Raw genomic sequence first — 24,924 nt, 5'->3', positions numbered from 1 at the left:
TTACTTCACTTGTAACCCTCAAAGATTAATGGAAGCTAAAACCAATGGTAATTGAAGGATAGGATATTTATGATGCCAAAATATCACCACAAGCACAAAAACATAACTTTACCAGAGAAATCTGGTGGTTACCACTCTAGGTGATACTAATGCAGGACAGCCTGACATTATGAACTTCCTGATATGGAACAAAATAAAATACAATGTCATCTATGATATACTCTTGCCAAAAATGTTTCAACTTAGACTAATCAGAGTTGTAGAAATAACTTTCAGTTTACAGGAAACAAAGCAGATAGGAGAACAAATTAAATCCTTGAGGGAACAATCCAATGAACCCAGAATAGAACATTTTACTAATCAGCTGGCACCAGGACACATCAAAGTTAATGACAATTAAAGGAGGTAAGTACTTTTCTAGATTAAAGGAAGCAAAAGATATAAACAAATATTTAAACAACAAAAAAAAAAAAACCTTGAAAAATCTAAACTTGAGTCAGATAATGGTTGGTATTATGGAAATATTGTTAATTTTCTTAAGAACTTAACCATGTATTAGGACTACATAGTTTTTTTTTATTCTTAGGCACTATATATACCAAACTGTTTTGGCAGTAAACTATCATGGTATTTTCAACCTTACTTTCCAAGACAATATCATATACATCAAGAGAAAGAAAGAAGGAACCAGAAACAGCAAAATCAGAGTCTTAAATCTTAATCATCTAGGAATTTTTGCTAAAACCACTCTATACATTTTATAAGTCTAGAAAATCTCTGCATTGGAGGGGAGGATAGGAAGGGCAGTAAAAAGTATACTGATACTCTGCTTTCTAGAAGTGGCCAATCTCATTGGGGAGTACCAGTTTTATATGACAAATCTGGCCTATAATAAATACTACAAGAGTGCAGAAGACACCAATAAAGCTTCAAAATATCATTGAAATATCTAATCTTATTCTTGGCTTCTTATTCTCTTTCCACTAAGTACTTCTCCTTTAGTTTATCTACTTGGCAACAACTGACTGATTATTTTCTAGCTAACAAATCTAGCTGGATACTATCTAAACATAAAATGCATGCTTTGCCTATCTGGAACACCAGAGCATGATTTTAAAAATAAAATACTATTTACATTTCCATTGGAAAACCCACTGACACTATGTGGGTTTTCTTGCCTCCCAAAGCAATTGTGTTATTTTAAGTGTTGAGGATACCAGAAAGCTTGAAGATTTAAAAATAACCTAACAAAGAGCTCATTCCATCTCCAGATGGAAAGAAATTACTCTAAAGACATATGTAGGAGGATCCATATACAATATCATATGATACTATGTGAAAGGCTTATATAATTACATAATACCATCAAGCTAGGCAAGACTGCAGGTAGTAAGGAAGCAACAGTATCAATTTACTGAATCTCTAAAAAAGAAAAGAAATAGCAAGTAGGTGGGAGAAAAAAAAAATGAAGAAAGCCTTCATTTTAAGCTGCCTTCCATGTATCCCTAAGTCATCCTGAAATGGTTGGCAGATATTGGGGCTTAAATCCTTGGCACTCATGACAGTTCTCCCTGTGTCCATATGGCCAAAAATGGGGAAAGGAGGGGTGAGCTCAGAGAAGAGTAAGATGAGGGTGAATTTCAACAATCTCTATCAAGTTTATTACCAAGGTGTAACACTCTTGACTTGAACATATATAGAATCACAAATTGGCAAATTAAAATACAGACTTGACACAATTAAAATAACATTGTGTATATGTGTATGTGTCTTAATGTATCCTTTTTTTTTTTTTTTTTTTTTCTTCAGTTACTTTTTGTTTATGTGGTACTGAGGAACTGAACCCAGGGCTTCATGCATGCTAGGTGAGCACTCTACCACTAAGCCATACTCCCAGCCCTTAATGTATCTTTAAAATAGCAGAAAATAGCCAGGCACCAGTGGCTCGCGCCTGTAATCCTAGCTACTCAGGAGGCTGAGATCTGAGAATTGCAATTTGAAGCCAGCCTGGGCAAAGAAGGTCCATGAGACTCTTATCTCCAATAAACTACTCAGATAAAACTTGAAGTAGCTCTGTGGTTCAGGTGGTAGAGTGCTTGCCTTGAGTACAAAGAGGCTCAAAGACAGTGCCCAGACCTTGAGTTTAAGCCTCAGGACCAGAAAATATAAAATTTTAAAAAATTATATATATACATATATATACGTATGTGTATATATATACATATATATGTGTATATATATATACATATATATATATGTATATATATGTATATATATATATATATATATATCAGAAAAGTCAGAGACATTCCATCTCCAATCAACTAGCAAAAACCCAGGCTTGGCTCAAGTGGTAGAGTGTCAGCCATGAGCAAGAAAGCTGAGAGATGAAGTCCCCGTGAGTATAAGCCTCAATTCAAGCCTCTCCCACACACACAAAAGGAAATTGAGGTATTACTTCCTCTATTAATATACTATTAAATAATAGAATTTTAGATATCTACTTAGTAGACATAGAATAGACAATAAATATTAATAAGTTTTTACTGCTTCTTCCAATCTAATTGAAAACTGTTTCCTATCAATTCCATCTTGCCCCATCCTACCCATTCTGATAAGATCAATTTAAGCTTATCTAAATCCCACTTTACATAATCACTATAGGAGTCAAGAATGGTAGGAGAGGGCCTAAGTTAATTGGATGGAAGTACCCCCAAAGAATCCTTGGCCACGAAAGGGGAAGAGGAACAATTCAATAAACAATCACAGTTTATTTAAATTGAAAACAATTGGCCTGCATAAACACAATAATAAAAAAATAATAAAATGAGCATGATGCCAGAATTTCTATGTACAAAGGACTTTAAGAGGTAATCTGATTGCAGAAAGAGACTATTTGTACATCAAGCCCTCAATTTCTCTACTCAGACTTCATGTTTCCTTTGAGTTTTGGGGGGAGGCTGATGAAAATTAATAGGTAGAATTATTTTGGTCATATATACTATGTGCTTTTTTCTCTAAAGTTCAAAAACCTAGCTGGGTCCAATCCCATTTAAATAAAAAATAATTAGCAAAAAATAGTGTAGACAGACTTTCATCATATTCAAATTTGCCCACTAAACTTTCCTAAAACTATCAGATGAAGCATCAGTAAGCTAGTTCTAAGTGAAATCAGCACTCCATGCAATATATTAAAGTTCTCCTTTCTACTGCCTCCAGTTTCTGAATACTACTCAATGCTATAGCTTTCCCTTTATCCTTCTCACTGTGTATTCATTAAATTACAGCAGAATAAACCAAAATACTAATTAAACCCAGTATGTACACCAGAGTATGTTATATTGCATTTTGTCAAACACACCATGAATCTGCTCATAAAAAGAACTCATAGTAAGCCACCCATGACATATCAATAAACCCAAAAAAATAACAAAAAGTACATATATTTGGCATCTAGCTCCCTAGCCAAAAGCTATCTATCATAAATGCAATGAAGCTATTACCTTCCAGTAATTCTTTGTAAATAAGGCCTGTAACTGATCTATAAAGATGACTCTTTTAAAGCTCTCAACTTCGGGGGCTTTATCGAGAAGAAAAGCAAAATTGGGGCTGGGAATATGGCTTAGTGGTGAGTGCCTGCCTCACAAGCATGTAGCTCTGAGTTCGTTTCCTCAGTACCTCATGAGTAGAAAAAGGTGGAAGTGGCACTGTGGCTCAAGTGGTAGAGTGCTAGCCTTGAGCAAAAGAAGCTCAGGGACAGTGCCCAGGCCCTGAGTTCAAGCTCCAGGAAAAGAAAGAAAGAAAGAAAGAAAGAAAGAAAGAAAGAAAGAAAGAAAGAAAGAAAGAAAGAAAGAAAGAAAGAAAGAAAGAAAGAAAGAAAGAAAGAAAGAAAGAAAGAAAGAAAGAAAGAAAGAAAGAAAGAAAGAAAGAAGGGAGGGAAGGAGGGAGGGAAGGAGGGAGGGGAAAAGAAAGGGGGAGGGAGAGAGGGAAGAAGGGAAAGAAGGAGGGAGGGAGAGGGGGGAGGGAGGGAGAGGGAGGGAGGGAAGAAGGAAGGAAGGAAGGAAGGAAGGAAGGAAGGAAGGAAGGAAGGAAGGAAGGAAGGAAGGAAGGAAGGAAGGAAGGAAGGAAGGAAAAGCAAAATTGTTCAAAACAAAAAGGTACTTAATATTTGCTGTTGTTTAGTTCACGAAGTATTATATGTTCAAGCCAATTGCAAAGGGGGAAAAAGTCCTTTAGAGGTAGTAGAAATTTTACATCTAATTTTTTGTCTTTTTTGCCAGTCCTGAGAGCTTCTTTTGTTCAAGGCTAGCACTCTACCACTTGAGCCACAGCATCTCTTCCAGCTTTTTCTGTTTATATAGTACTGAGGAATCGAACCCAGGATTTCATGATTGCTAGGCAAACACTCTACACTGAGCCACATTCCTATCCCATCACATCTGAATTTAATAGGAAAATCTGAATATATATTTGACTAATCATGAACTTTTCTTGGAGGGCTGGGAAGGTAGCCAGCGGTAGAGCGCTTGCCTTGCATGCATGAGGCCCTGGGTTCGATTCCTCAGCACCACATAAGCAAAAAAGAAAAAAAAAGCCAGAAGTGGCACTGTGGCTCAAGTGGTAGAGCGCTAGCCTTGAGCTGAAGAGCTGAGGGTCAGTGCCCAGGCCCAGAGTTCAGGCCCCACAACTGGACCCAAAAAAAAAAAAAAAAAAAGACTCTTGGAAAAATACTGTGGCAAAAAAGAAAAAATACTGTGACGGCACTGTCCTGCTTCTTAGAGAATGAGGAAATAGGCTGTGATCTAAATGTTGGACAGAGCCAGACACCAGTGGTCATGCCTGTAATCCTAGCTACTCAGAAGGCTGCGATCTGAGGATCACAGTTTGAAGCCAGTCCAAGCAGGAAAGTCCATGAGACTCTTATCTCCAATTAACCACCAGAAAACCAGAAGTGGCACTGTGGCTCTAGTGGTAAACCCCTAGCCTTGAGCTGAAAAGCTAAGGGATAGTGCCTAGGACCAGAGTTCAAGCCCTATTACAAAAAAAAAAAAACACTGGTATTGCCATCAAAAAGTAAAAATAAAAAGAGAAGCGAAAACTATCACTGAAATCAAAAATTACAGATTATATATTTTAGATCCCAATTTGATGACAAGTATATCAAATTACTAGAATCCTGTATTATTTAGAAAGTGTTCCTATAAGCTTAATTGAAGTTTTCTTAGAAATAGAAGGAAAGAAACCAAATAGCATCTTAAACATGCTATCTCTCATAGTATGAATCTGTTTAAAATTATGACCATAAAGACATGTGAGTCAGGCACTGGTGGCTCATGCCTGTAATCCTAGCTACTAAGAAGGCTGAGATCTGAGGATCTTATTTCAAAGTCAGCCCAGGCAGGGAAGTCCATTAGACTTCAAGTACTATGGCCAAAACACACCAAAAAAAAAGAATAAGAAGTGAAGCTGGGCACCACTGTTCATACCTGTAATCCTAGAGACTCAAGAGGCTGAAATCTGAAAATTGCAGTGCAAAGCCAACCAGGCCAGGAAAGTCCATGACACTCTTATCTCCAAATAACCACCAGAAAACCAGAAGTGGTGCTTGTGGTAGAGCACTAGCCTTCAGCAAAAAGCTCAGGGACAGCACCCAGGCCCTGAGTTCAAGCCCCATGACTGACAAAAAAGAAAAAGAATAGGGGGTGACATTGATCAAGATGGATTGTATTCATAAACTGCTTTGTACAACTACTTAAAATATTTAAAGAGAATATTTAAAAAGAAAAGAATATATTGGCATCGAGCACCAGTGGCTTACACCTCTAATCCTAGTTACTCAGGAGGCTGAGATCTGAGGATCAGGGTTGAAAGACAGTCCAGGCAGACAAATCTTATGAGACTCTTGTCTCTAATTAACCAGCAAAAAGGCAAAAGTGGAGATGTGGCTCAAGTAGTACAGTGACAGCCTTGGGTGGAAAAAGACAAGTGAGATCACAAGGCCCTGAGCTCAAGGGCAAGTACCAGCACAAAAACAAGAACATATTGGCACCAGGCATAGTAGCACAAATCTGTAATCCCAGAACTCAGAAGAGTGAGGTAAGAAGATTATGTATGCATCAAGGCAGTCTGGGCTATAAAGAAATAATATATTAGTCTTTAGATCTCAAAGTCAGAATGCAAGCAAAGATTTATGTAAAAGACCTCCATCTATTAGTAGAGAGCTGGTTTCCAAGCATTAGAGTTTTTAGCTTTGTGTAGAAAAGAAACCTAAAAGGTTTTCTTACTCTACCATTAGCTGCTAAGGGTTGCACACATTGATGGCACATTAGAACTTAAATCCTGTTTACAAACATCAGTTAAAGAAAACTCAACTGGTTGGCCATACTAATGAAGTCCAAAGAAAATTCAAAACAAAATAAACAATAAATCCATCAAGTTCCTTCCACATAGGGTACACACATCAAATCACCCATTTTATGAATGATGGAAGGAAACAGCAAACAGAACAGCAAAGCATGTATTATTGAGCACCTCTATTTGTCTGGAGAATATAAAAAGGAGAAAAAAAAGTACAATAGAAAAGAAAAAGAATGATAAAGGTGAAAAGGTAGATTGGTCCATATTGTGTAATAAAAAATGTCTTGAAAGTAAGTTATTTAACACTGGTAAAAGATTGAATTATGGTGAGGTCTAAAGATTAAGCCCTAAATTCAATTATATAGAAGTGGGGAGGGTATAGTTTTTTGGGTTTTCTTTTTTCTTTTTTTTTTTTTTGGTTGTGGGTCTTGAACTCCAGGCCTGGGTGCTGTCCCTCTCTTCAGCTCAAGGCGAGCACTCTACCACTTGAGCCACAGTGCCACTTCTGGTTTTCTGGTAGTTTATTGGAGATGAGAGTCTTACGGACTTTCCTGCCCAAGCTAGCTTTGAACCTCCATCCTCAGATCTCTGCCTCCTGAGTAGCTAGGATTATAGGCATGAGCCACCAGCGCCCAGCTGAAGTATAGTTTTGTTAGTAGATGAATCGGAAGGTTGGTATGCTGAACTTGAGTTCAATGAGTTTACTGTGTGTGTGTGTGTGTGTGTGTCAGTACTGGTGCTTGAACTTAGGACCTGGGTGCTTTTGTGCTTAATGCTAGTGATATATCACTTGAGCCACAGCTCCTCTTCTGGTCTTTTTGGTGCTTAATTGGACATAAGAGTCTCACAGACTTTTCTGCTTGGGCTAGCTTTGAATCATAACCCTCAGATCTCAGCCTCCTGAGTAGCTAGGATTACAGGCATGAGCCACTGGCACCTGGCTTGAGTTTACTTTTTAATAGTGGCAAAACTCATGGCTCTTGTGTCTCTAGGGATATGAATAACGGCTATCTTTACCTTAATTATAACCTTCTTGTAGATAACAATGTGCATCAGCACTTTGATTTCAAAGCAATCTGATGATTTTTCTTTGTAGTGCTGGGGATCAAACCCAGAGCTTCACATAAGCTAGGCAAAGCACTCCACCACTGAGCTACATCCCCAGATTTATCCGTTTTTAAATTTGCCTTTTATTGCTTACTGTGTGCTAGAATAGTAACAGCCTCCGGCACCAATTCATAAAAACCACATATATGGTAATAAATGTATTGTCTTCGATCGACAGAAAAGGAAAATCATGGGAGCATCACATTTCCTCAAAAAGGGTTCATTCTACACTAACAAAATTGCAATGTGAATTTCATAATGAATATTATGCTTCATTTAAAGGCTCAGCTTTAAAAAAAAAAATGCCAGTGCTGACAATACACAAAACAGTAATGAGCAACAAGCACTGAGTATTGCATATCCTCGAGAAAGTATAAATTCACTACAATAATACCCAAGACACAAGACATAACCATTTCTTGCAATTTTCCCTAAAACACAAGGAACAAAATAGCAGCTGTGAAATCACAGACTACTAAAAAAAGCTCAGTGTCTTTAAAAAAAAAAGAAGAAGAAGAATTAAAACTATCTTTTAATCAGCAACAAATGCCCTCCCCCCCCCCCCAAAAAAAAACGACGCCTCCACAGAGTAGTCTTTTATGGGAGGGTACACAGTTGGAGAAACACCAGGATGACAGTCACTATCGTGTGGCCAGAAACCAAGCCTCCAGCAATTTGGTGCACGTGAGATCACTTTCTCTCTAACCACCCCCCCCCCTCGCCGCCCCAAGAATGTCTGTTCTTGGGGAGAAAGACCCTGTTTGGGCAAAGCCTCCCCGGGAATAACGGCCTGGTGACGACATTGCGAGGCCAGCGCGGCTCCAGGCTCCGCACAGGTACAGCGGCCCCGCCAGCCAGGGACATCTTTCCAAGCCGACAGATGCGCGAACTGCAAAAGGAGGTCACGACGCTGAGATGGCTTTAACCCTTCGCTCGCGGGGAACCGTGAAGATTAAGGGGGACAGGCACTGAGTGTGGGGCTGGGGAGATTTTTTTTTTTTTAATGATGCAGGTGACTATGGCGGGAAGGCCTTGAAGAGCAGCTTGACTCCCTCCACCCTCAGATCTGCCTGACTTCTTCCAAACAGCCCTAGCCCCCTGCTCGCGCGGAGGGGGAGATGCCAGCCGCAGCTGCGCCCCAACACCTTTCGCCCTCTGAAACCTGCAATTCCCTCTACCTGGATTCCAGGCAAAGCTCCCGGGCAGTGACAGGCCGGAGGGGCCGGGCGGCAGAGACACCCGGCGCCTAACTTTGAAACGCTGCCCCCCGTGCACCCCACCCCACCTCAGTCCTCACCAGCTCCCCGCCGCCGCCCGCCCGCCCCGGGCTCCTCAGGCCGCATCCCGGCTCCGGCCCTCAGCGCCCGGCGTGCACACGGGACCCCCTCGGCTGCTAGCGGAGCCCGCGCGACCCGCCTGGGGCCTGCAGGGGGGCTGGAGACAAAGAAGCTGTGGCGCCGCCGCGGTCGCCGGGACCGTCCCCTCGGGGACAGCGCCGCGCCCCCTCCCGCCCCGGCTCGCGCGCCGCGGTCGCCGCCGCCGCCGCCGCGTCTCGCCTCACCGGTAGCTCACGGCCCGGGCTCCCGCGCCTGCCCGCTGATACAGTCGAACGAACAAAGGCAGGAGGCGGGCGCTGGCGTCCGAAGCTCGGGCCCTCGGTGGCTCGCTGGCCCGCCGGCGGCTCGCTGCTTGACTAAACCTACAGGCGAAGGGAGGGAGGGAGCGAGCGAGCGAGAGAGCGAGCCAGCTGCAGCCCAGGCGCGCGCCCTCCCGCCTTTCCTCCGAGAGGCGAGGCCGCCCGGCCCGCAGCCCGCCCGCCCGCGCACGCCCCTCCCCCTCTATTCGCCACAACATTGTAGTAAATTTCTATTGGACGGCGCGGGAGGGAAGGAGGGGGCCTGGCTCGCGGGGCGCCAGCCCATTGGCTGAGGCTAAGTTCTGGCTCTTCAGGTCTTCTTTCCCCCTCCCCCCTCCCCCCTCCGGTAAGGACAGGGGAGGGTAAGGAAAAGGAGGAGGGGGAGGCGAGGGGCCTAGCCGCTGTGCGCATGCGCAAGTCGGAGTCTAGAACCCTAGTCTAGGTATTCCTGGCTCCAGCAGCACCCTCCTGAGGAATAAGAAGTGTCCAGTGCCCTGAAAACAAGCGAAACATTCCTGCCGGTGGAGGACAGGGGAGTGGCTGAGATCTGGAAATCACAGGGAAAAAGGAGCTCCCATTCAATCTACCCCAGTGGACTGCCTCATGTACCCAGTACACTCTGGTGAGTCACCTAGATTCTCTGGATTTCAGTTTTCCCATCGATTAGCTTGACCATCTCTAAAGTGCCATTCCAACCCTGACATTCGATAAGACTTTACTTCTCTTGGCAGCCCTGATAAGGCCCGAAATGGAATCTAAGAATTAAGAACTCGCCAAGATTTCATCTGCCTTTTCTGCATTTCATATTCTTCTAATTCTTCCCTGGTGGAATTCACCTTCCAAGGTGAATTTAGTATGGCCCTGATAATTGCACTAATGTTGTATTTATTTCCCTGCAGAAGTTTCAGAGGGCTTCATCACCCATCACACTTCCTGCTAGACTTGTCTGGGCCGGAGTCCCACAGAGCAGGAAGACAGCTCTGTTTAAAGCACGATATCGAGAAAGTAAAATACGTTGTGGTATTACATTTTAGAGATGAGCAGAGACTTGCACATGCCAGCTAGACTGTCTCAGCCTTGGGAGGCAGACTGCCTGGATTCAAGGCTCAGTCTCTGCCCTCCCTAGTTGTTGGGCCTTCTCTGTGCCTCAGTTTCTCACCCTATTCATTTATGAGAACAACAGTTCCCACCTCACAGAGTTACTGCAAGAATTATTAATCACATATTAACTAAACTATGTAAAGGGCTTAGCGCAATGCCTATCACTTAGTAATAAGTGTTATTACTGTTTGGAGACTAGAATATCAACTGAGAGATGTGCAACTGGCTGATGTAATAACATTTGCTAAGCATTCAATTGTTGGGTCTGAGCCGGGCATATTATATAAAACTTGTTTTAAACATCATACAACTCCTTCAAGACCAAAGATTTTAGCTAAAACAGCCTCCATTTGTACACCTTTGCCTTGCTTTAATCATCAAACTTTTCTCAGCATTTACCCTTACCTGACTTTCTATTTTTGTGTTTCCAGTACAAGAGCTTGAACTCAGGGTCCTGGGCACCATCCCTTAGCTTTTTCACTGAAGACTGGTGCTCTACCACTTGAGCTCCATTCTGACTTTCTGGTGGTTAATTGGAGATAATGTTGTATAAACATTAAACCATAACCCTCTTTTTTTTTTTTTTTGGTCAGTTGTGGGGCCTGAACTCTGGGCCTGGGCACTGTCCCTCAGCCCTTCAGCTCAAGACTAGCACTTTACCACTTGAGCCATAACATCACTTCTGGCTTTTTCTGCTTATGTGGTGCTGAGGAATTGAACCCAGGGCCTCATGCATGTAAGGCAAGCACTCTACCACTGAGCCACCTTCCCAGCCCAATCTCTGCCTCTTTAAGTGGTTAGGATTGTAGGTATCAGCCACTGGCTTCTGTCTATTTATTCCTTTATTTATTTATTTATTGGCTCTCTCAACTAAATTGTTGTAATCTAGATCCTAGAGACCAACCAGCTCATGACAGGGACTTTATCCCTTTTGTTCATCTCCCAAAAGCATGAACATATTCAATATTTGTTTGATAGGCAAATGGATTGTCTATTTTCCCTGTTTTCTAATAGGGAAAATGAGGCTTAGTAAATTCAGGTAACTTTAGCCAGGGTCATTCTGTATACTAGAGGTGAAGCACATGTTCATAAACACTCTGATCCCAACTTCCAGTTCTCAAGTTCAGCTGTGTTTTTGATTCAGGGAGTGCTAGTCCTACCACTTCTGTTCCTCAAAGACTTCCTTCACCGGTTAGGAAAATGGTATCATGAAGGATGAATACTGGAGATCAGTCCCCAGACAGCACACCACTTCCACCACCAAATCCAGATTCATGAAAAGTAACATTCTCTGTGCCTTGAAGTGCTGGCCAATGGCAAATATTTGAAGATGCTTGGTAGATACACAGAATTTGTAGTATTTAATAATTATCCTAATTGTCACCCTGAAAATAAGTGGAGATAATAAGGCTAACAGAGGGTTAGACAAAAGCAGATGTAAATCACTGTTAGCTTGAGAATGTCATGCAATGTCATATTAAAATCTGTTGGTCTAAGTTTTGTAAATCCTGGATTCCAGTGCTAGATTTTAATTCTTAGCCTGGGGATGAAAGGGCTTTGTAAACTAAAGTACCATCCACACATGAGTTGTTGTTGTTGTTGTTTTTTAATAAATTACTCATCATTACCTGTTAGGCTAAGTGTCCTATCTCTGAGCATAGCTGGGTCCATCCCATACTGGAAACTGGAGATACAAATAACATCCACTCTGAAGGCAGAGAAACTATCCTTACTCCTAAGTCCCATCTGCCAAACCAGACATCCAGTCCCAGCTCACCCTGTAGAGGCTGCTTTGGGTACCAATCACCATCTCTGAGACTAATTTCCTAAGCGGAAATGGCTCAGCTCCATGCTCACTTGTAGGTGGAGGCTGTGCTGTGCTTCAAGGCTCGGGATGGAGTCTCTAGGGGCCATCTCTATCCCGCCTGCCAGCTGAGCCTGCCACTTCCTCCTCCACCACTCCTCAGGGTCCTTCCTAGGGAATACAGGCCCCATTAGCTGCCTATTAGCCCCTGGAGGGGGTCAAGGACACTAAGCAGAAGGCAAGAAAGGAAGTTTTAAAAAAGAGAGAAAGAAAGGAAGAAAGAAAGAAAGGAAGGAAGGAAGGAAGGAAGAGGAAAGAAAGAAAGAGAGGAAAGAAAAAAAGACAGCATGAAAGGATCTTAAGCCTTCCCCTTCACAATCTGAGCTCCAGCAAAAGCAAACACCAGCTGCAAGAAAGAGTATAAAATTAAGTGGTAAAATTAGGTGGTAACCCAGTGGAGTGAACCAGGAAGGTAGATGAGACCTCTGATGACCTGGAAGAAATGAGATTGGAAGAGAGAAGGTTCAGGGTGGGGGAGTTAGAGTGTAAACTGTACCCAAATCTGGGACATAAGCAGATTAGGGACACAGCTGCCCTGAAGTCCCAGTGATAGGGCTCATGGAAAACGTTTGTTGTGGTGAGCAGCAAGCAATGAAAAGGGCTTTTAAAAGCTGGGCCCATCTACAGAGTGTTCTGAATGGTCACTTCAGAATAAAACCAATCCTGGCACCAAAAGCACATGAAGAGTAGAGCCTTCCTTTCTGCCCATGGTCATAAAATTGCCATCACTGTAGACCTTCGAAGCCCAAATGGTAAATCAAACAAGCTATAGCAGGATGGGAATTACTGCTCAGACAGTGGAATATCTTTCTAGGGGATTGTTTTTTATTAGGAGTACTTGAATTATTCATAGAGATTTTTAGAAAATGTAGTTAAGTAAGAATATAGTTAAGTAAAAATATAAACCACGATAAAGTCACCAATCAGGGAAAATTACCATCAAGCCAGTGCCAGTGGCTCACACGTGTAATCACAACTACTCAGGAGTCAGATCTGAGGATCTCCATTTGAAGTCAACCCAAGCAGAAAAATCTGAGAAATTCTTATCTCCATTTAACCAGTAAAATGACAAAAGTGGAGGTGTGACTCAAGTGGTAGAGTGGAAAAATCTAAGTGAGAGTCAAGTCCCAATACCAACCCCAACTCCACCCCTACACACACAAAAGCAACATAAGGCAGACATTTGCATCATCATTTTTAACAAAACTATCCAGTAATTGTCTGTAATAGTTAACCCTCTTATTGGATGGCTAGGTTGTTTACCATTTTTCTCTCTTAACAATGGTTTTTAACAAATGTCCTTTATCTAAATTAGATAATAAAGATTAAAACTAAGATGGGCATCAGTGTCTCACACCTATAAACATAGCTACTCAGGAGGCTGAGATCTGAGGATCATGGTTCAAAGCCAGCCCAGGCTGGCTTGGAGACTCTTATCTCCAATAAACCACCAGAAAACTAAAAGTGGCACTGTGGCTCAAGTGGTAGAGTGCTCGCCTTGAGCTAAAGAACTCAGAGACAGCATCCAGGCCCAGAGTTCAAGCTTGCTTTGCAAGCACAGTAACTGCTGGGTCTGGGGCTTAGGCTTAGGTTTGCTAGAATGCACAGTACCCTGGGTTCAATCCCCAGCACCACACATGCGTGTGCTAAAAATACTAACAAGTGCATTTATGAAGTTTTTGCTATGTGTTGAGCCCAAGTCCTTTATGATACATTATCACACTCAGCTTCATAGCAACCCTGGAAAGTATTATGAGCCTCATGTACCCATGAAGAAACTACAGCTTAGGCTGTCAGGTGATCAGCTCCGTGACGCCAGTAGCCTCTATTACGTACGGTTTTCATATCCCTTTCAGGAAAGCAGCTTAGAAATTATATAAATGAACAATGCCAACATCCCCAGGGAGAGACTGTTGTGACTGCTGTTGATGGTAGTCGTGGGACATCTACAGAAGGAAGAAAGACTCAGACCTCCCGTTACCCTCTCAAGCCTATTCTCTCACCAGCTGGAGGGAGCCTGTGACCCTGATCCAACAAAGCCTCCAGCTTACCCAAGCTTAACCCACTAAATCTCCCTCCCTAGGGCAAGGAACATTCTCAGGTCTTAGAGGGTTTCCCAAGAAACAGAGAGGCTGGTACCACCTACAAGCTGAGGCCCTTTTAAAACTGGTGAAGTTGGCTCTTACCTAGGAAAGGAACAGGACAAGCTACAGGACAACAGGACAACTCACTCCCAGTGAGTGACCCAGCCATCATCAGGCTTATTTCCAGGCCTCGCAAGGGCTGAGAGCACAGTAGCAGGGGAAGAAGGAAATCACAAGAGACTACAAGTAAGTCGTAAACTTTAGTCTGCCATAAATCTCTGTGATTCTGGGCTGGTCACTTATACAGAGTGACTTGGCACAGCTCAAACGTGAAGCCATGTCTTCTAACCCTTACAACAGGATTCTATCACTGCCTTTTTCCAAGTCCAGCTATCCTTGCTCTACAGAACTGGAGGCTTGACTAAAATCTGCAGCCATAAAAACCTAGGAATATCTGAGTTGGAAGAAACCCTAGAGAAGATTTGTTAATAAAAAATAGTAACAATTACCAGGTGCTGGTAGCTCATATCTGTAATCCTAGTTACTCAGGAGGCTGGTATCCAGTTCAAACCCAGCCTGGGCAGAATAGGCCCCATGAGACTCATCTCCAATTAACCACTCAAAAACTGGAAGTGATACTCTAGCTCAAAGTGGTAGAGCACTAACTTTGAGCAGAAGAGCTCCGGGACAGCACACAAGCCCTGAGTTCAAGCCCCACGACTGACAAAAATAATAACAATAACAACAACTTAGCCAAGTGCCAGTGACTCACATTCTGTAATCCAAGCAATACAGGAGGCTGAGATCTGAGGATCCAGGTTCAAAGCCAGCCTGGGCAGAAAAGCCCTCAAGACTCCAGCTGCAATTACTGTAGCTAGCAAAAAGTGGGACTGGAGGCATAACTAAAGTGATAGAGCACCAGCCATGAGCACAGGAAAGCTCCAGGCCCTGAGTTCAAGTGCCAGTACTAGCATACACACACACACACACACACACACACACCAGTAACAACTGAAGCTAGGGGTGGAATTTCATGTTCATGGTAGAGTACTTGTGTGAGGCCCTAGGTTTAATTCCCAGACAATATAGGAAGAAAAAAAAATCAAAGACTAGATGGTTAAAATAATAGGATTTATTTATGTTCTTATATTTCTGGAGCCTAGAAACCCAAGATCAGGACGGCAGTGTGGTCAGGTTCTGGTGAGGGCTTCCTTCCTATCCTGCAGACAGCCACCTTCTTGCTGTGTCCTCCCAGGAAAGTCCCTTCCTTCCTCCCCCAACCTGGTGTTTAAGACATTTGAACGCAGGGCTTTGAGTTTGCAAGGCAAGAGTTCTATTTGGGCTATCCCTCTAGCTCATTGCTTATTGTTTTAGTCTCTCAATGATCTTCCTATTTCCACCTCTCTCGTAGGTAGGATTACAGTCTAGCTGAGATTACAGATGTGAACCACACCAAGTCCTCCCCACTTCCTCTTTTGAGATAGGGTCTCTCTAAGTGGTATATGCTGGCCTGGAGCGGTATCTAGTCCAAGATGGCCTTGATTTTATATCTTCCTATCTCAGCCTACTGAGCAGAGAGATTACAGATTACAGGCACGTGCCTCCGTGTGCAGCCCTGAATCAGATTTTTATTTTAAGTCTGTTATCAACCAAGCAGAAAGAATCCATGTCTCAAGCCATGCTTGTAATCTTAGCTACTCAGGAGGCTGAGATCTGAGGATCATCGTTTGAAGCCAGCCTGGGCAGGAAAGTCTGTGAAATTCTTACCTCTAATTAACCACCAAAAAGCCAGAATGGAGCTACAGCTCAGGTGGTAGAGCACTAGCCTTGAGCAGAAAAGTTCAGGAACAGTGTATAGGCCCTGAGTTCAAGCCCCAGGACCACATCCTCTAGACCTGGCCTGTGCAATGGGGTCTCCAGCATCCCTTGGGGACCTATTTATAGTTTCCAAATTTTCCCTGAGCAGAAACACTTTTTGATGCTTATTATTAATGCCATCTTTCTGATGCCTGATTGAATCTCACAATAAACCCTACAGTGTGTGTGTACAAATATTTTTAACATTAGCTTCTTGCCCCATTTAGGAACTAAATCAGCGAAGTAAAGTAACTTGCCCATGGTCACACAGCTAGGAAGAAACATAGTTAAGAAACTTTGTGCTTCTGAATTTAGAACTCAATCCCTTGCCCATCATACTGTTCCATCTTTCTTCCCCAGTGAAGCCAAGCAGGCAGCCTTATCTCTGCTTGACAGATGAGAAAGCTGAGGGCTGGCAAGAAGGACTGACGTGCCAAGCTCACCCAGCAAGTCAGCAGCTAAGCAGGGACTGAGGCCAGAATCCAGTGTTATTTCCTCCACCCACAGTAGCTGAATCCAGAGCATCAGAACATGTCCCTGCCCACTGAACATTTGGAAACCCTACAGCTAGCTCCCCTAGGGTTGAGGGCAGCCCCTCGACTCTACTTTACAAGATACTGTCCTGGGCAAAACAGCAGCTGAACTGCTGACCCACGTGCCCCTAGCTCTGGGCACCTCTGTCATAGTATCCCTAAGTCAGGGGCTCAGAACTAGGAAAGGGACAGTTCTAGGGAATCTGCTGTGGGCTGGACCCCAGCTGGAGAGCATAGCTCTCTGTTGTGATTTCTGCTGAAAGACAAAAACCTGGGTAGTGTGGGCCTAAGTGCTAATTACCAATAATGACATAATTAAGTGTTGTGGGCCCAACAGCTCCAACTAGAAATTCTGCATAGCTCAGGCTCTGGAACAAAAGATTGAGCACTCCAACTGAAACTGATGCCAGGCAGAACATATCAGAAGCGAAAGGGCCTCCAGGTTGACCCAGCCAATGTATTATTTGGCAAATGGGGAGGTTGATGAGCACTCACTTTTTCCTTACAATTCATGCTCTCTCATCCAGTTCTTTATTGAGAATCTACTGTGTGTGCAATACAGTGCTAACCCCAGAGAGGCAAAGAGGCTTCTTTTACCCATTAATTCCCTCCACACACATTTAACTAACCACCTACTATGTGCTGTACACATTGTTCCAGATGGAAATGATTGAATACTGAATAAGACAGGCAGCCATCACCATCATCATCAAGCTTACATTCCAGTACAGGAAGGCAGACAATAAACCATCAATAAAATCTAGTATAGCCCATGCCTGTACTCCTAGGACCTCAGGAGGCTGAAACCTGAGGATCATGGTTCAAAGCCAGCCTAGGCAGGAGAGTTCAGGAGACTCTGATCACCAATAAACTACTAATAAAAGCCAAAAGTAGCACTGTGGCTCAAGTAAATATATTGAATAGTCCAACAGTGATAAATGCTATTGAGAAAAACAAGCAGGAAAGACAAGAGAGTGCTGAGATTCAGGAAGGGTATTACAATTTTAACTAGCATAGTCAAAAATCACTTTAAAAAAAAAAGTTATATTTACACAAAAATCTAAAGAGATGAAGCAATTACCCTAGAAGGTATTTGTAGATGGCTGTCTTCTAGGCCAAAGGGCCAGCAAGTGCAAAGACCCTGAGGTAAAAGAAGTATGTTGCTAGACAGCCTTGCTTGAGATCATACATCATACATCCAGTAAGTTTTTCTCTTTCAGGCTATTTCCTGGCCTCTGCAGGAGTCTTTGAGCCCTCCTAGTTCCTGGATGGCAGTTTCCAAGGAGTTCACAGTCCACCTCTATCCCCTGGGCCTAGGCCTGGGTGGGGCAAGCCTCTTTCTACTTTCTACCTTTCCAAAGGACTTGAAGTGGCAACCAATCAGAGGGAACCACAGAAGGGAAACTGTCTTGGGTGAGGCTAAAGTGTCCCAACCAACTGAAGAGGGAAAAGATGCTGAGGCTTTAAAGCCAGAGGCTTTAAATCTGGTTTATCTGGTTTCATTTGTTCAATAAGAAACTCTATAAAGTCAGGGTGTGGGGGCACATAGCTATAATTCCAGCTGAGGTAGGTAGATCATGAGTTCTAGGCTAGCCTAGGCTACATGAAAATGCCCTATCTCAAAAAAATAGAAGAAGAAGAAGAAGAAGAAGAAGAAGAAGAAGAAGAAGAAGAAGAAGAAGAGGAGGAGGAGGAGGAGGAGGAGGAGGAGGAGGAGGAGGAGGAGGAGGAGGAGGAGGAGGAGGAGGAGGAGGAGGAGGAGGAGGAGGAGGAGGAGGAGGAAGAAGAGGAGGAGGAGGAGGAAGAGGAAGAGGAGGAGGAGGAGGAGGAGAAGGAGGAGGAGGAGGAGGAGTGCTGGTGGCTCATATATATAATACTATCTACTCAGGAGGCTGAGATCTGAGGATCTTGGTTCAAAGCTAGCCTGGGAGGGAGGGAGGGGAAGAAGGGAAGGGAAAGGAGAAAGGAAGGAAGGAAGGAAGGGAGGGAGGGAGGGAGGGAGGGAAGGAGGGAGGGAAAGGAAAGGAAAGGAAAGGAAAGGAAAGGAAAGGAAAGGAAAAGAAGGGAAGGGAAGGGAAGGGAGGGAGAAAGAAAGAGAGGAGGAGGGGAATGGGGGAGAACCACCAGTGGCTCAGGGTTTGCACATGTAATACTAACTACTCAGGAGGCTGAGACTTGAAGATGGTGATTTAAAGCCAGCCTGGGCAGCAAAGTCTGTGAGACTCTTATCTCCAATTAACCACTAACAAGCCAGAAGTAGAGCTGTGGCTCAAATGGTAGGATATCAGCTCTGATTAAAAAACCCAAGGGACGCCAGGCGCTGGTGGTTCACACCTGTAATCCTAGCTACTCAGGAGGCTGAGATCTGAGGATCGCGGTTCAAAGCCAGCCTGGGCAGGAGAGACCGTGAGACTCCTATCTCCAATAAACCACCAGAAAACCGGAAGTGGCGCTGTAGCTCAAGTGGTAGAGCGCTAGCCTTGAGCTGAAGAGCTGAGGGACAGCGCCCAGGCCCAGAGTTCAAGCCCCACGACCGACAAAAAAAAAAAACCCAAGGGAAAGTACCCATGCCCTGAGTTCAAGTCCCAGTACTAGCACAAAAAGAAGGAGGAGGAGGAGGAGGAGGCGGCAGCGGCGGCCAAGTACTGGTGGCTCACACCTCTATTCCTAGCTACTCAGGAGGCTGAGATCTGAGGATCATGGTTCAAAGCCAGGCAAGGAAAGTCCGTGAGACTCTTATCTCCAATAACCACCAGAAAACCAGAAGTGGCATTGTGGCTCAAGTGGTAGAGCGCTCGCCTTGCGCTAAAGAACTGAGGGACAGTGCCCAGGCCCAGAGTTCAAGCCCCACGACCAACAACAAAAAAGAAAAAGAAAGCCACATTAAACTCGAAGTTCCTGGATGGGGAAGATAGGGCAGGAGTTTTGTAAGATACAGTAGTTATAAGAGCAGAAATAGCGTCATTGAGTTTGAGGACTCACTAATGCTTGAGCCCGTGGCAAAATCAGCCCATGCTACAGCAGAGGAAACTGAGGCTGAGAGGTAAAATGCTAGCCAGGGTTACCGCACCAGTCCCATTCGAGGAGAGACAGAACAAAAAGCATCCAGAAGCCTGATTCCTGCTAAATGACCTTGCACTACCAGCTGCCACCCTGAGCTAAAGTTCAGGTCCCCTCTCTGTACGGAAAGGAGCTGGTGGCCGGCAGTACAATCCAGGAAGCTCAGGAATCCAGCTTGGTCAGCCCTGAACTCGGGGCCTCCAGTGATGACACATCACACTCTTCTCCCAAGCACCAAAAATAAAGAGCCTGATTAGCACCTTCTGTGGGCAGGAAGAATAAAGGTACACATTTTCCAAATATCTGCCCCTGTTTCCAGACTGCTGATGGCTTTGGTCTCTAGCCAGGGACCCTGCTCTGGGCTACAGGGTGGAGGCTGTCCAGTCCTGAGAGTCCTTGGGCCTGAGGCCAAAGGGGGCAAGGGGCAGGAAGGGCACCAGCTGGGCAGCAGGCCAGGCCCCCCCCCCCCTCCCTGGAGACTTGGGCTTGTTTCTTAATCTTTTCCTTCCTTTGTTGGCCAGAGAGGCAGGGGACATAGGGGTGGGGAAGAGGGGTGAGGAGTCTAAGTAGGGACGATTTAGGGCTCCTGTTTGTGGGTGCATATACATGTAGACACTGGGCTATGCAGTGTGGAGGATTGATGTCACTAGAAGCCTCAGCCCCTCCTTTGAAGGAGGACCTGCTGTCTGCATTGGCCTGGGGTAGAAACTGAGGTACAGAGAGGACAGATGAGTGCCTGAGGCTAGTGGGCTTTTCAGTGTCAGGGTTAGCAGGGAACCCAGATGGTTGACTCCTGAGATGAGCGACTGGGTCTGCCTGGGCCGGATGAGAAGGGGTGGGACAGGCACAGGGAGGGAGAGGCCTGCTCCCACCAGCTGTGGTGTGGCCCCATTCTCCCCCCCACCCCTCCCACCCCCCCCACTCCCCCCCCATTTGCACTTCCCATCACTGCCTGCCTCTCCCTTTCTACCTCAGCCAGACCACACTACACACCTCTCCACCCTGTGAACAATATGTCTATCCCTTATATCTGTAATCCTAGCTATACAGGAGGCTGAGATCTGAGGATCATAGTTCCAAGCCAGCCCCAGGCAGGAAAAGTCCATGGGACTCTTATCTCCAATTAACCACCAAAAGCCAGAAGTAGAACTGGTGCCTGCTTTGAGTGAAAAAACTAAGGGAGGGCTGGGAAGGTGGCTCAGTGGTAGAGCGCTTGCCTTGCATGCCTGAGGCCCTGGGTTCGATTCCTCAGCACCACATAAGCAAAAAGAAAAAAGCCGGAAGTGGCACTGTGGCTCACGTGGTAGAGTGCTAGCCTTAAGCTGAAGAGATGAGGGACAGCGCCCAGGCCCAGAGTTCAGGCCCCACTACCGGACCAAAAAAAAAAAAAAGAAAGAAAAGCTAAGGGATAGCACCTAGTACTGGCATAATAAAATAATAATAATAATAATGTGATCCCAGCTTAGCTCTCTTTTCCCCAGATGCCAAGAATGAGTTAATCACCTATGGCCTCCGGGCTCACAGCATACCGGAGAGCCGGGAACCTGTTGAGTCATCTCTGGGCCCCTAATCCAGCCCATGTCAGGGCTCAATAACTGTTTGCCGTCCCTTGTTACCTTTTATCACTGCATCTTTTGAGGGCAGACAAAACAGGTTTTTTGTCTCTGCACATACAAGACCAGAAAAAAAGGAGGAGAAGAGAAAGGGAGCACCCACACGCTCAGTGACACTGGGAGGCCTAGACCCCAGGGCTTCTCTGCACCCTGCCAGGTCCCCACCCCAAAGAGCTTTCATCCCTGACAGACTCACAAGGGTCACCCCCAGAAACCCCCAAGAAGTGAGATCCCTAGGCCTTAGTGGCCAGCGGCAGTGAGGCCTCCATGTCCAGCTCAGACACAGCTGCTACAGGGCAGAAGGGAGGGGGGATTTAAAGGAGCCAGAGGGTGGCTTTAACCCCTCCTAAACCCAGCCCTGCGGCCTCCTCCCAGATGCAGCCCTCAGCCAGAGAAACTCTCCTGCCCCCCAGGCCCAGTTACCCCAGACCCCAGGAAGTCACCCTTATCTCTGTGCCATCTTGCCCGCCCACTTCAGCCCATGACCCTGGCCTTCTGGCTCTACTCCTAAACAGACCTCATATCCACCCCTGCTCCATGGAACAGCCCCAACCCAATATCAGCATTTCTCACAGTCCCTCCCCACCTAATTTCCAGTGGCTCCCACCTCCCTTAGGTCAATTCTCCTGAGACTTCCTCTTCAGGGGCATTGCCCCAGCTCCTGCTCACTACTCTGCACTTTGGCCCATTCTACTAGGAAAGGTCTTTCTCCTGGCCACTCTCTTGCTTTAGCATACCAACCAGTGCCTCAATCAAAGGCAGAGTTGGTGGTTTCTGGGTCCTTCAACCCAACTAGTCTCTGAGCTCCCCAGGGGACAAGGATTATGCAGACTGGGCTGTGGCCCCATGCCCAGCACTGGACTAAGCACAGAGTAGGCACAAGTTAACTGATGACTAGGAAAAGGAGATACATTCTTATTTCCATGAAGCCTTTCCTCCTCCTTCACCTTTTTGAAGGCTAACAGACTAGATTTTCATCCACTGTCCCCAGCAGTTCCCTCTGAGCCCTGATTTCCACTGTCCTAAGGGGAACATCTTTATAATCCCTGAGTAATGTTCATGCTCATAATGATAACTATAACAATAGTCATCAGCACCATTTATTGGGTGCTCATCATATGCTTCATAATTTAATTTAATCTGCCCATTATCCTCATTTTACAAATGAGGAAACTGAGGCTCCAAGAGATTAAATATCTTGCCTAAGGTCATGCAACGAAGGTTCCCAAGTCAGGTCTGTGTGACCTAAAGATCAGAGAGAAAGCATGCAATAAATGACAGTAATACACATGATGACTAGAACTTCTCAGAACCCCTAGGCATAAGCAGATATAATTCTCAAGGGCTTTCCTGGAGCCTCCTCAGCCAGAGCTGAATAGTAACATGAATAATAATGCCCATATACCACATTCTAATTAAATAATTCTCCAAGGGAAATGTCCCTTGTTAGCCCTATTTTATAGACAGAGAAAATGGGCTACTGAACCAAATCCCAGAGCAAAAGAGGGCCCAGACTGGACCTCCACTCAGCTTCATGCACATTTGGCAGAGTCTAGTCCACATCCCAGGGCCCTGGCCAGCCTCTGGGAATCTCAGAGGCTCCAGTCCCTCCTGACCCAGCTGAGTGAGAAGTTAAAACTGGGAGAAAAGAAACAAAAAGACAAATTTCACTTAGTCCTCTCCCAGAATGAGCCCAAGGCCAGAGAACATCAATAATTGCCAAGTGGGGCACTGTGCTTGGCAATTCCTCTTGGCTCCCTCTGGCACCTTGAGGCCTCCCACATCCAGAGTTCATGACTTGTCCAAGGTCATACCACCAGGCAAGTTACAGTGCTGGGAAGACAGAATCCCTCCTCTTCCCACCTTATCCCAAGCCTCCCCAGCTGCCTTTCTCTTCTGATGAAAGTTAAAGGCTCTGCCCCTCCCTTCCTAGAGGTCCAGTTGCTGGGTCTCTTTCTCTCTACGGTGTGATGGCTGTTTGGTACAGGGCCACAGCCTCCAAGAAATTCACAATCTAGTGAACAAAGTCGGGACTCAGACTCACAGAGCCTCTGTGATACTGGGCCCTTTATATCCATCAGCCACTCAATCCAATGCAGAGCACATGGATGCTAGATGCTATGGCTCACCTGTAATCCTAACTACTCACAAGGCTGAGATCTGAAAACTGCAGTTCAAAGCCAGCCTGGGCAGACAAATCTGTAAGAGTCTTATCTTCCACTAACTAACAAAAAGCCAGAATGGATGTGTAGCTTTAAGTGGAAAAAGCCAAGTAAAAGCATGGGGCCCTGAGTTCAAGCCCCAGTAAAAGCATGGGGCCCTGAGTTCAAGCCCCAGTACCAGCGCGCGCACACACACACACACACACACACATTCATACACACACACATACATACACACACACATTGATGGGTGCATAGTAGATCTTCAGCCATTCAGAAGCATGTACTGGGTACCTACTCTGTGTCCCAAAGAATGGCCCAGCTATAAATGGCAAAATAAAGATTGTATTCCAAGCCAGAAACCAGTGGCCCACACCTGTAATCTCAGGAGGCTAAGAGAACTGAGAAAACCAGCCTGGACAGGAAAGCCTGTGAGACTTTTATCTCCAATTAAGTTCCAAAGAAAACCAGAAGTGGAGCTGTAGCTCAAGTGGTAGAGTGCTAACCTACCACTCATGGACAGTGCCCAGCCCTGAGTTCAAGCCCCAGGACAGGCACAAAAAGAAAAGATTCCAAGCCAGTCAGTTCCAAACACCTTTCCATTCTATCACATGTCTCCAAAATCATTCCCCAGTATGCTAATCGTCAGGCGAGAAGCCAGCCCCAGAAGGATCCAAACTTTACCCAGTGTCTTTCCTCTACCCCATCCCGGCCATAGAGCCCCAGGACACACATTTAATCATGCTCCAGTGGTAGTCAGCAACTCAGACCAGTACTCACTCAGAAGCAGCAGTAGTGGTCACGCCGCCAGTCAGAGAAAGGCCATGAAGCCATCAGCATCACCGCAGCAGCACATGGAAGCAAAAGGACAGCGGTGAGATACACAGCACAAACAACAATGAAGCTCTCTGGGGCCCTCTTCATCCGGGACCTAGGCCAACCCTCCCTCTGCCTCTGAGGCTCTGCTAGGCTCATACCCTGGAGTCAGCAATAATGTGCTAATCCGCCCTGAGCTCATCAGGCCTCCCTGGGCTCAGCATGCTGGAGGCAGTAATGTCCCTGTGGACAAACATTTACTGAGCATCTATTATGTGCCAGGTATTGGGGTGGCAGTCTGAAGAAGATAGATATAGTCCCTGATGAGCCTAATACAGCAAGGAGACAAGCATGCAAATAGTTACTGAATGACAACTTTGATAACTGTTTCAATGAGCAGACTGAGCTGGGGGCTGGAGGCTCACACCATAATCCTAGCTACTCAGGAAGCTAAGATCTGAGAATGGATCTTATCTCCAGTTCACCAGCAAAAAGCCAGGAGTGGAGGTGTGACTCAAGTGGTAGAATGCTAGCCTTGAGCAAAAAAGGAAAACAGAGTTGTTCCATGAGGTTGTGAGTTCAAGCTCCAGTACTAGCACCAGAAAAAAAAAAAGAAAAAGGCTCCATCATTTACAACTCTTACCATTTGTGACACTGGACCTATTTTTGACTTCTTTTACTCACTTACACAGTGGGGGTGGCATTAGGAATTGTTGCATACATGTAAAACATTT

The 24,924-nt window shown here is 45.1% G+C and overlaps 1 protein-coding gene across 9 annotated transcripts in view; it reads right to left on the bottom strand.

The window, feature by feature from the left end:
- Positions 1 to 24,924, bottom strand: part of Epb41 (erythrocyte membrane protein band 4.1) — a 176,073-nt gene that overhangs the window by 145,928 nt on the left and 5,221 nt on the right. For 3 of the 9 annotated variants that reach the window (XM_042688527.1, XM_042688529.1, XM_042688542.1), the window contains exon 1: positions 9,026 to 9,172. The exons of 1 other annotated variant lie outside the window; for it this stretch is intronic. The gene's annotated coding sequence lies outside the window, so the exon portion shown is untranslated. Of the gene's footprint in view, positions 1 to 9,025; positions 9,174 to 24,924 lie in introns of those variants that run through there. 5 more of the 9 variants (XM_042688528.1, XM_042688526.1, XM_042688525.1 and 2 more) reach the window with 4 other exon arrangements.

Source organism: Dipodomys spectabilis, unplaced genomic scaffold (assembly GCF_019054845.1).
Source record: "Dipodomys spectabilis isolate Male_0828 unplaced genomic scaffold, ASM1905484v1 ptg000118l, whole genome shotgun sequence".
Lineage (NCBI taxonomy): Eukaryota > Metazoa > Chordata > Mammalia > Rodentia > Heteromyidae > Dipodomys > Dipodomys spectabilis.
The sequence above is the reverse complement of the archived record's forward strand: the minus strand, read 5'-3'. Positions and strand labels throughout refer to the sequence as shown.